Source organism: Vanellus vanellus, assembly GCF_965231255.1.
Source record: "Vanellus vanellus genome assembly, chromosome: 1".
NCBI lineage: Eukaryota > Metazoa > Chordata > Aves > Charadriiformes > Charadriidae > Vanellus > Vanellus vanellus.
In genome coordinates, this window is record NC_138905.1 from 217918244 (window position 1) to 217931210 (window position 12967).

Here is a 12967-nt window from a genome sequence, read left to right on the forward strand (position 1 = left end):
CCCCAGCCTTCCCAGACTGCTGTCTGGCACCTCATTCATCTCAAGACCTCTGAGCATATAAGGTCCGTGATAAACAAAGGGGGTCTGTATTGTGCTTCTGGGTTTCCAGTGGCTTATTAAAAGATTGGATTGTTTAATATTATCCTTTAATGGAGAGATATTTCGGTGGATAGGGAGAGTCCCGTGTCACCGGACAAGAAAGAGCAAGGCTTTCATGTTACTTGTTTAAACCATTAAGCACTGATGTTTTGCTGTTTGACATGTCATTGTTTCTTGCTCTTTCTAACCAGTCCTGTTTCTCCATTCCTTGTGGTTAATTATTGCTCCCATTTGCTTTCCGGCCCATCTTCTCCTGTTCTGTTACTGGATCTGTAGGGGGAAAGTGACTGAGGGAACTACACGCAGGACCAAGGAGCAGAGGATTAACTGTCCCCGTGGGAAGCTTGAGTTACTAGCTGCCACATAGGCACATTTTCATTGCTAACAGTGAAGGAAAAGTTAACAAAGAGCTTGTCACCTAGAGCAGAATGCAGGGGAGTAGGAAAAATTTCCACGAGTAATTTGTATTGCCTACCCATGACAGCCCCGTGCACGCAGTTCATGTCCAATTATTACTTTTTGTTATTAGTTATTTGCATTACAGTAACAGCCACAGGTGCCAGTCAGGATTGCAGCAGCATTGTTAGAGATTCTGCTCCAGCACAGGCTGGGTCAGCACTGGAAGTTTTTAGCAGTATTTCAGCTGAGAATATAAATGTCCTACTAAAATAACTATACTGTTACAAGCCATAGCATTGCGCCACAGCAGACCTGCCTTCTACTCTTGCAACTTATTCCCCTTCCCACGCAGGAAAGATACGATGCAGGTGCACTAACTTTTCTGTCTTTTTGAGTATTAATATTTGAATGCAGCTGCAGCAGTATAATGCCGCTATAGTTCCAGGCAACCTCAGTCACGGAATCACGGAATCACGGAATTTTCAGAGTTGGAAGGGACCTCTAGAGATCATCTAGTCCAACTCCCCTGCCAAAGCAGGATTGCCCGGAGCACATTACTCAGGACTGCATCCAGGCGGGTCTTGAAAATCTCCAGAGAAGGGGACTCCACAGCCTCCCTGGGCAGCCTGTGCCAGTGCTCTGTCACCCTCACCGTAAAGAAGTGTTTCCGTGTATTTGAATGGAACTTCCTGTGTTCTAACTTGTGCCCATTGCTCCTTGTCCTGTCACTGGGAACCATTGAAAAGAGCCTGGCTCCATCCTCCTTCAACCCACCCTTTAGATACTTGTATGCCATAATAAGGTCTCCCCTCAGCCTTCTCTTCTCCAGGCTAAAGAGTCCCAGCTCTCTCAGCCTTTCCTCACAAGGGAGATGCTCCAAGCCCTTAATCCTCTTAGTTGCCCTTCGCTGGACTCGCTCCAGCAGTTCCCTGTCCCTCTTGAACTGGGGAGCCCAAAACTGGACACAGTATTCCCGTTGTGGCCTCACCAGTGCAGAGTAGAGGGGGAGAATGACCTCCCTCGACCTACTGGCCACACTCTTCCCTATGCAGCCCAGTCCACAGGTAAATGCATGTAAGGCAGACCCTGCCCCAGAAGGCAACACATCTCAGTAGGCAAGAAGTGGGAAAGGAATCAGGGGGATAAATGAGTCATAAACCTGTTTAATAGTGACGCTGGACAAGGTGCATGGCTCATCCTTGGATCTGGGCTGGTATTTGCTGGCTGCAGAAGGAGATAAAGTAGTCTTCATTCTAATTCCACATCAGTGTCAATGAGTCTCTACTGAAGTTAATAAAAAGTCGGGGTAATTAGGCCCCACCTGTCTAAAGGTCTGGTTTGTTATCTTCACCTCTGGGGAGTTAATGTGCCAGGGGCTTCTCGAAGATTACCAGGCTGACACCTTAGTTTGGCAGCCTGAAAGAGCACTTATAGCCTGATCCGCCTTGAGGAGTGTCTTGGGCATCTTCTTCCCAATCACTAACTAAAACAGAAATAAGAAAGAATTCAGCTCCTGTTAGAGTTTGATATAGTTTCTGCCACATTCTGCCAACAGGCAAGTTGGCTTCAACTTCTGACAAGAGGTGCTCAAGAAAGCGTGAGAATAAAACGCTCCTGCAGAATTTTCTTTAAGGCTCGGTGTGACAAATAATAAAGCAGTCAACTTCTGCTGACTTTTTCTCAAGGATTTTAATGCAACGGCTCTGAGGCTGACTGATGGGCAGCTCTGGAGCTTGCTGCTCCTGCAGCTGGGCTGGCAACTTTTTTGTAGAACAGATTGCTTACTCAAGACTGGTAGCCTGATCTGGGCAGCATGTGGACTTTGTTAGCGCTTCATATATCCACAAAGCTTTGTGCTTGAGATAAATTCTGTTACTATCAATCGTGTACTCAGGATACTCTCTTTTAGGTCGGCACCGATGGCATAGCACTTGTTTGCAGTTGGTGTAGAAGCACAGGGAAAGACTGCACAAAGTACACAATCTTACCAATTCCCGGCAAAAATGCCAGGTTGGAACAGTGACCTCTAAGTTTTGGTGGCTATGTGAAATATTTTTATGGATCTGTATGTTTTAAACAACCGGTCTGCACATATAGATCTATCGAAGCATATGGATTAACTTGCTGATTGATTATGATCTCTACGATCCTAATCCATAAACTCTGTAGATTTAGGAAGCTCTGTGATCAAGATTGTAGTCGAAAGCAGAGATATACAAGTCAGAGCTAAAGTGGCATGTTGGCTTGGTAGCCGGCAATGCGTGACAAATATAAGTGAAGAAATTTCTGCTCTGGATTTAAAGCTGAGAAAGCAAAGGGTTGAACTACTAATGCATGGTATGGAATGGCATGGAGCTAAACTGCTTGTGTGGTGAGATGCTTGCATGTGGTGTTTCAAAATACGTCAGGTACGCATGATAAAGACATGCTACTGAAGTATAAGTGGTTACAGGACACAAAGAAAAACAAGTCATCAGTGGGAAAACGATTGTCACAATGTCATAAAAATTAACAAATGACTGCAAAAGGAAACTGGGATGATAAACTTCAGGTTGAACCACGGAAGTACTAGAAGCCTCCTGAGATGCCAGTGCTGCTCAGTACTGTACCTCAGGAAAGTATAATTTATTTAGAAACATCTCAGCATCAGATTCATCACAAAAGTGTCCCTGGTGATGGGAAAAGAGAGAAGTGCTGGAACAACTGCTTGTGACTAGTAGATAGACAACAGCATCTTATTAGCTGAACTAGAGTCCCGGCAAAGTAGGACTGCAAATCTGTGGGCTAATGTCCCCGGAAAGATCAACATATGGAGGTCATTCAGATTAGATAAAAAACAAATCCACGTATCCTGCTTCCCAGTTAGTGCTCTGTCTCTAGGCAAGACTGAGTCTTATTACCTCCTTGTTGATTTTGTCAGCAAAGTGGATAATTACTGGTGCATTCATGCCATCTAATTTTAAATGTTAGTTAAATGTTAGTTTTAAATGTAGTGTATCTGGAAATGTCTCCATTAACTAGGCAGAAGATTTAGGTTCCCCACTTGAGGTGTTTTGTGTTGCATGTAATTAGATGCCTAAAACATTCTGAAGTGTATTATATGAATTCTTGCTTACTGCACCTATTGTGGACACCTTCTGCATATGACCATCTAGCCAGGAAAAAGTTGTCTGGAACCTACACTTGCTAAACATTCAATTGCCCTGTTATGGTGAGCAACTCCTAGCCTGCTTGCAAAGGTCCTTGGTAGGTGTTTTCTCACTAATGCTCTGGTAAGCGTCACTGTGGACACTGGAAGCTTTCAGGTCTGTGACTCCCCAGAAACCAGCACAGCAGGCGAGAAAGGAAATGCTGTGTGAAAACCATTATTTGGCAATGGAGAACACATCCAAACAGCTGGACATTTGCAGAGACCCACCTACTGTTGTGCAAGATTACTCTAAAACAAAAAATATTGCCTTTTTCCTGGCTCTCCATCTACTGATCTAACTGTGGGCTGCGGTGGGACCACAAACAGTTGTTTATCTCTCTTTCCCAGAACACATGATATGAGAGCGTCAGCAGGACAGCACAAAACTTGTTACCCAGACCCAGATCCTTTCAGCGGTTACCTGCTCCTGTAAGAAAAGGGGAATACAAGCACTGAGGGTGGGTCATTGTTATGTTCAATAAAAGATAGCAACTGATCACTTTACAAAATTTCACCTACGTTTAATGTCATCTATCAAGTCTGCACTTGGCACAGCTGAGTTTTGGACTGATGTCTACCCACTGGTGTCTATCTAGAATCACTAGAGTGTGTAAGAGCCCAAATCAAGTACCAGAGTGCTTAATCAAAGAACTTCTTACTTCAAACTTATTTTTAATATTAACAGTAATTATCCCATCTTTATCTTCCTTAGTTAGTTTGTGATGTATACCGGGTCAGAGCTGATTTTCATCTCATGCTGATTTAAGTCGAAAGCTTTGCTGCTGGATTAGGTGAGGTACAAAGCACATGAGGCGAGAGGTCCAGTATCTCTGAGTGCTAGAGTTTAAAAATATTTTGGGATTTCAGACTCATTTGGGGGCCACATCATTTCCAAAATGAGCTTCTCAGATTCTGCGTACATAATCTGCGTACTCTACAGGCAGACAGGGATCAGCTTTTCACTACAGAGCCTGAAACGCCTGAGGCTCTTGTCTCTGCTTATATCCATTAGAGGTAAACCAGGGCTGATTACAGGGAACACTGTACTTCTGATCATGTCAATGAGCATAGCTAGCAAGTTTTCTGGGGGCAGATTCTCATCTCATTTGCATTGGTGCAAATCAAGAGTAATTGAGTTATTCCAGAGTGAGAGCAGGCGAACTGCCCTAATAGGATTTTCTGTCTCAATAAAGATATTATTGAATTCACCAGTGACTCTGTTTTGTCACTGTTTTCCTTTGATTCTATGCTGATACGCGGTGTTTAGCTTTGGTTCAGAGCGAAGCCCACAGCGTGGGCAAAGAGAAGGTCATTTAAGAAGGAACTACGGTTGAGTCCCAGTTCTGGGACCACTTGTTTGCGAACAGGGTTTGCCGCAATTGCTCCTAAACCAGATTGTTTCTAGCAAGTCACATACCTGTCTGCTGGCCCTAATCAAACCCAAGCCCAGGGGAAAGCGGTAGCCCTCATGCTCCGTGATCACTCATCGCAGAAAAGCAACCCATGCAGCAGAATGACATTAAGCTGAGAGATAAAAGGCAGTCTTTTTTTTTTTTTTTTTTTTTTTAAAAAAAAGGACCAGCTTGAAAGATGATTTAAAAACAGAAAATTCTTCACATGACCCTTTAAGACAACATAAGCCCCTTTTTGTTTCCTGCCTGTTTCAGCCTGTTCCTGGTCAAGAACGCCACAGCTAATAATTGTGTCAGAAAACCTTCCTGTCTGAAAATGATCTCTTCCTAATGGATAGATGATTCCATATGGTTTCATATGTCATAGATGGAGAGAGAACATATTGGACGACTGGCCACAGCTGGCAGTTCGTGTTAGTGCCATATGGATAAATGTGCGAGCTCTACTGCATTGTGTATTTCAAGTAAACCATTTATCTAAACAGGTGCTGACCCACTGGGAATGCGTTTTTACGGTCAGACTTGCAGCACGCAGTGATACCAACCACTCCGTTCTCCCCTCCTTTTTCTGCACTGCCAACACAAGACTCTTAGGTATCATTTGACTCCGGTCAGCATTGCACCGTGTAATACCATTGACATCCATAAAAGCCCACCTGGGCAGACCCTTTGTACATGAGACCAGAATCTGGCTGTCTGGACTGCATGGATATTAGAAAACCAGTCTCCAAAATCCTCTTTGGGAACCAGTCTGTGATATTCTCTTCCAACAGATACTGCTTTATCATATTCAGGAGATTAAAATCACCCCATTTATGAGGCTACATAAATACAGAATCAGACTTTCCGCGTCCTTGAGCTACTGTGCTCCTTCCCTGATTCCAGCTGAAATTTTTGCACTCCTTTTCTCTCCGTGCCATAATCGCCTCTTTGTCTAAACATGCTTCATTTTGGAATTCCTCTCGCTTGCATTCCTAATATGTGCGGTTCAAGGTACTTGCTGACTGATTTACGCTGGGTTTGTGTGGCTCCCTTGGAAATGGAGCGGAGCACATTCCATCCACCTGTGTAATAAAACCAGCCGGTGCAGGGTGGGAGCACTCAAACCGCAGCAGAAATAATCTTCGCCTAACTTTTGACTCAGTTATCTGTCTCTCCATCAACTCTTCTGATTGTCTGTGGTATTAAAAATCATGCCTAGGGAGCAAACCTTCATTAAAAAAAAAAAAAAAAAAGTCTCTAATGATGCTGTTTATTCTAGAGCTGTGTCACTGCCAGCAACAAAAGGCTGGGGTGAGAAAATGCCTCGTCTGCATTTCTGAGCAAGTATTTTGATAAGAGCGCGGCCCTCTGTTAATTTGGTCTTAACATCCAGAAAGTTGTAATATCAATTAAACTCTCTGGGCTCCTTCATCTCCTCCCATCTGTTTTACGAGCAGTGTAACTCCCTTGCCTTAATCACAGGAGGCAACATTTTACACGAGAGTAAATTAGGTCAGTTTGGGGTTAAACCAATCTACAGCCCAAAACTCAGATTGGTAATTTCACTAATGAGATACGAGCTGGATTCTCCATTCGCAGCTGTACCAACCCTCTGGGATGCAAAAGGGCAGAGAGTTGGTTTGGGTAGGAAAAGCAAGAATTCTGCAGTGGTTGGACGAATAAACCTGACAGTCACCTCATGCTTTTTCCTGTTCAGCAGTTTCACATCACTAATAGTTCACTGCTGGCTCCTTGAGAGGCGAGAAAACAGAGGCAGCTTCAGCCCACCAGCAAGACAATGGTGATGCTAATTCTTATCTCCCATCACCTACCTAACCGTAGCCACATGCGAGGTGCATGTTCCCTCACTTCAGTTTGTTTGTGCTCATATATTCTAAACATTAGTTAAGCCTTCGTAGCGTAACAGTAATAAATAGCAAGTTCTCAGCTGTGTTGGGGGCACACTGTGCCGCGGGAGACTAAAAAGAAAATCGGAAAGCGCGTGACGGAGATTAAGATGATTCTGAATTGCTGTGTATCAGACTGAGTCCCCTTTGTGCCTCTTATCTGCTGTTTGAAGTACCGTTACTTAAGCTTAGTGTTAGGGGAAAAAAAAACAAAACTCTTTCTGAGAGGATGTGAGAAGCCATTTCAAAAGACGACGCCTCTCCAGTAAATAAAGCACAAAAGTTTCAGGTCAGCACTGAAATGGTGGATGAGATGGAGTTGGTCCCGAAAGAAAGCTTGTTCATCCAGGAGGCTTTCAAATCTCGACGCTGAGATAAAGAAGATCAAAGTGTTTAAACACGTTCATCCACTACTGAGGAAAATTTAGCGCTGGCAACAGAGAGCAGCTGCAGTATAGCTGGCGTGTCTAAACTCACAGCAGGGGACTAATTGCTCCTATGGATATAGGTTTGCTTTACAAAAACAGGTCTGAAGGAACGTCATTCTCATTCAGAGAATGATGGAGATCTATTGATAAGGGGTAAAATGCCCATCTACAGTGCGCAGGGACTGAGCTGCTGGGAGCAGAGCTGCAGCATGGGCAAAGGGGGTGCGTGAGGATCCTCTGCTTTTATTCAGCTTCTGTTGTGCGGTGGAAGATCCCATCAAATTGCTCAAGACGATAGCATTAGCTTCAAGCCCTCCTTGAGATGTATTAAATAATGAAATGAGGAAGAGCAGCGCAAAGTCAAACCTTAATGGTATTTGTTTAACGTATTGTCCTGGGGGGTAGCCTGGAAAGAGGGGCTATGGCCATCAGAGGATTCCAGACATTCTATAAAAACTGAAATGTTATTTTGATATAAATTATTGATTGGGCAGGAGGTGGAGAATAATGAGGCTGGTTAGACTTTAAAAAAATAATCCAGTGAGCTATTCCTGGTACAATCACAGCTGTAAAGATACTCATGGCAAGTCTGGTGGAGAGGCTGTTACAGCATCTCATTACGCGGATTCCTTCTTGCAGTCCTGGCACTTGACAGAAGGTGTGTTCCTGTTTTATTAAGGGACCAAGCAGAAAGAAGGCCTGAAGCAAAGGTTAGTGATGGGGCTTTTCCCATTACATAGAAGTAGGAATTGAATGGGAGTTTTGCATTTTAATATTGAGAGGTTTGAGTTCTTCTGTATAGCTAATACCTGAACGCCTGTTTTTTTCTTATTCTAAGGGAAATGAAGAAAAATGCTGCAATTCTGATCCACAGCAATCTTCCTCATAAAAGTAGACCCCTTTGTATCATCGCATGTACTCGGTAACAAGAGAAGGTGGAGCAGCCTCCCCAGTCTTTCCAGTTGAGAAGGAGAGACGTTTTGCCTCTGGGAGGAAATTAAATACTCCTGTGCTGGGGCATTACAGTACAGTACAATATGCCAATCTAGCTCCAGCTGCTCAGCCCTCATTCGGTATTTGTAGTTCTTTTGATAACAGCAAATTTCACTCCATGGGTATATATATGTGTATGTATATATATGTAGATAGGTTTGTGTGTGTATGTCCAGCCACATAAGTGTGTGCTTTGACCTTCTTTAATACTACCTCATTCTTGAGACTTTCCAGAAGTATATAACTTATTCTGGGCTTCCAGAATAGGTAACTGAGGGAGAGAAGGGCATTCAAAGACCACGGACCTCTCCTGTCACCACAAATAACAATCTTTTCACAGCTCTACCCTTGATTGCTCCTTTGCAGTAGGGACCCTCGTTAAGGCTATTCAAATGTATATACGCCGCCTAAATGCAGGAGGTAAATTCTTCCATGGTTTCCAGAGAAGGCATCACAGCATGCCTACATTTGCTTCAGTATTATGGACAGCAGGACAGGACACCTTGTCCACTTGAACAAGCATGCAGTGATGGGTTAGACGTAGAATGTGGCGGGAAGAATACAGTTATGAATATATTTTCTCGTAGATAAAAGGTTTGATTCATTTGGGATGTCCTAGGACATCCGACCTGGCCTCTCCTTCCTGATTTGGAAAGGTCTTTCTCAAATGCTGTGTCAGACATGCCAGCCCAGAAGATGCCTCAGTTAGGTGGTGGTGTCTCTCAGGGTCAGAAGCACCCTTGGTTAGTCCCAGGAGAACCACTGCCCATTTCTCTTTGGATCTGTCACGTGTTGGGGTGTGATCACATTGGGGTGGAGGAGAAAGGCTGTGGCACAGACACAGGGGATGATATGTGAAGGGGTCCCTATGTCCACCTTGAGTGTGCCCCTTTCTCGACACCCTCCCCAGCAGTGTTACACCCCAGGAAGCAAAGAGACAAGGGTGAGGATTGCGTCCTCCCGACCCAGGAGCACTGAGTTTCAGGAACAGTGTCCTTTCCCTCTGTTCACAAGGCACTGGCCTCACTAACGCAACAACCAGCTGATTTATACCAGTAAATCGACTACAAATTAAGGAATGGTTTCAGCAACACGTTTCAGGCACAATGTGTCCCCAAGCAGTGCAGAACTATCTAACCCAATCTACCTGTTGCTCCACTCCAGAAGCACGTGTTTTCATTGCTGAGAAAACAGCTTTTAAGATTATGCTGAAAGATTATTTAATATCCATTTCATGTACCATTAATTTGTTACAATGGTTATACTGGGAGCTTTTGCTTTGTACACCTTGTTAATCACTGGTGTCTGGCATTTTTTATGCTTATTCTACTGTTAAGGAATTTGCAAACACAGATGTTTCGGTGGAATTTTTGTGGAGAATGTGTTACCTGTGGCAAGGGGGATAAAGACATTCCGAGGAGGTTGCAATTTTCCTTCACATCAAACATTTTCAAGCCAGAGTACGTCAAAGTTCAGATGTACAAATAACCTACAAAATGACCAGATAGCATGAATAAGGTGACATGCAGGAATGTTTATAGTCTATGAGAAACGTGGGCTCCCCATAGCTTAGTCCACAACTGATAGCCTTTGTTAGGGTCAAGCTTTCCATCCTTGAGCTCAATAGTTGTGCTCCTGTAAACTTCTCAATGTCAGCTTACCTACCCACTGGCAAAAAAATAGGGGCAGCAATTACCCTTCATTGCAAAGTGTTTGGAGGGGTTTGGATTATAGATCAGCATTGGATAAAGGAAAAGATTATTGCTTCTATTTAACAGCTTTGACGAAAAGTGTATTGATGGTGAGATTATGTTTCATTGTTGGTCAACCTTGTGCCGAAAGACCTGAAGCTGTTACAGGACAATTGAGCAAAAACTATAGAAACATCTGTTGTGAACTGGGAAACATACTGTGAGACTTTTCTAGGAAACACAGAAATTCTTCTACAAGGACATTTTTAATATACAGTTCAAATAAACCAGGAGAAATGTTGTTAGTTATGAAATGAACCCAACAGAAAAAATATATTTTTCCCACAGAAAAAGGAGTAGCTGAAAAAATGATCCAAAATGCCAAAGATGACTTTTTTTATTATTATTTTTCTCCCCACAGAAGACCAGGAAAATATTTATTTTGGAGATACCATTACACAAAAGACATATTTTAATGCTTTGAATTTAGTGATAGGGATTATAAGCATTCCAAAGCAAATTTTGCGGTAAACTCTAAAGAAAGGTTTTATATGAGCATGAAAGCTGGCTTTCTAAACTGCTTTGCAAGCCTACATCAGATGGGTATGTTCATTTTAAATTCTGCAAATACAGGACCAACTTCGCTATGAGACAGAAGCTGTTGCAATTTGGTACAATTGCTTACCCTACCCAAAATCTAAATTCAGTGAATCAAATTCCCACAGCAGAAGCAACTCAATTAATGTCGTTACACTTCAGACTGATGAAAATGCCGAATTTCTTTGTTCCAGTTGGCCAAAACTGGGGATTCTGTCCTCAAGTTCTCCTGGTTTGATAAAGTAAGTTTTTACGGGGCTTATTATCACAGTCAACTGTAATGTTTTGAACAGGGTCATTACTGAAATGCTGGTTAGCCTTTGTCAAGGCAACGTTGCAATTACTGGCTGAAGAGGTAGGTACTCATTTGCACTGAGAGAACATAGTTTGGGGTGAGACTCACTGACTATTAACTTATGCAACTAAAAATCAGACATCTTAGTGAGTCTAGGTTGATTGCTCATCAACATAATATATATATAATATATAGACATATATTATAATATATATATAATATATAGACATCTAAAGTCATCTGAGAGAAATCTGTGATGACCAAAGCATATGCAAGCAAATGAGACTTAGATATAGCACAATTAAAAGTAGAACACGAAAGCCAACTTTTTGCACAAAGAGTTATCTGGTGATCTTGCAACAAGTGAGAAAGAAGAACTTGGTACACAGAGGGCACAGGACAGTAATTCTCTGATTAACATTAAAATGTAATTCTGCCAAAGCTCAGCAGGATACATTCCACATCCTTTCCTTCTTCTACCATTTCCCACAAATCCAATTTTTCACATGAAATTATTACACACTGAGAAAATTATCTTAATACTGAGAAGCATCCACTGTGTAGCCTTTTCCAACCTGCTCTACAAATGTAGTCCTCCGACTTCTTAAAAACCAGCATCACCCTTTAAAAAAAAAAAAAAAATAATAACAGCAGAGATAAAATACTATGAAATTACCCCTACAACACAATTGGAACAGATTGAGATGTGCAAAACACTCACTCCACTGGGAGCCATCCTGGCTGATGAGGTTCAAAATTGGCTTGATGTGTGGGCTAAAAAGAAGAGGTGCTTCTGGAAAGAGCAGCTCTCCAGGCTTAACTGCCTCTGCAGTTCCTCCCCCAGGATGGCTCAACCTGCACTCTCCATCCTTCCTCTAATGGTCCTCCCTTGTTTCCTTTTTATCCAAAACAGGGATGGATAACAAGCCTTAACTCTTTCCCAACTGAATCAGTGTCTGGGGATGATGGGCCCTCTGGGCAAATCTTGTCACCTGCTATGGGTTGGCTATGAAGGACCTCCTGCTAGATTTTTAAGCCCTGCCTTCCCCATGTATTTCCCGCCAAGGCATGATTGTGTGGATGATCATCTTGATGATAATTTGGTTTTTTCCTGATCTCAAGCTGTCAGTGTATGGCAATGAAACATTAGGCCAAAGCCAATAAATATTTCTACACGGGGTGTTGATTTAGCGTGAAAAGAGAGGATGTGCAGGTCTGGAGCGTGTTTACAGAATCATAGAGTTATTGAATCACAGAATCATTTAGTTTGGAAAAGACCTTTAAGATTATCAAGTCCAACTATAAACCTAACACTGCCAAGTGTTTAACACCTTTGTTGGTGACATGGATGTTGGGATGGAGTGCACCCTCAGCCAGTGCACCACAGCTCCAAGCTGTGTGGAGCGATCGACACGCTGGAGGGGAGGGATGCCATCCAGAGGGACCTGGACAGGCTGGAGAGGTGGGTTCATGCCAATCTCATGAAGTTCACCCAGGCCAAGTGCAAGGTTCTCCATCTGGGTCGGAGCAATCCCAAGCACAAATACAGGCTGGGTGGAGAATGGATTGAAAACAGCCCTGAGGAGGACTTGGGAGTGTTGGTTGGTCAGAAGCTCAACGTGAGCCAGCAGTGCCCACTTGCAACCCAGAAAGCCAACCATATCCTGGGCAGCATCAAAAGCAGAGTGGCTAGCAGGTCAAGGGAGGTGATTCTGCCCCTCTACTCTGATGAGACTCCACCCAGACTACTGCATCCAGCTTTGCAGTCCTCAGCACAAGAAGGTCATGGACCTGTTGGAGTGGGTCCAGAGGAGGCCATGAAGATGATAAGAGGGCTGGAGCACTTTTGCTATGAAGACAGGCTGAGAGAGTTGGGGTTGTTCAGCCTGGAAAAGAGCAGGCTCCAGGGAAACCTTATAGCAACCTTCCAGTACTTAAAGGGGGCCTACAAGAAAGATGAGGAGTGACTCTTTA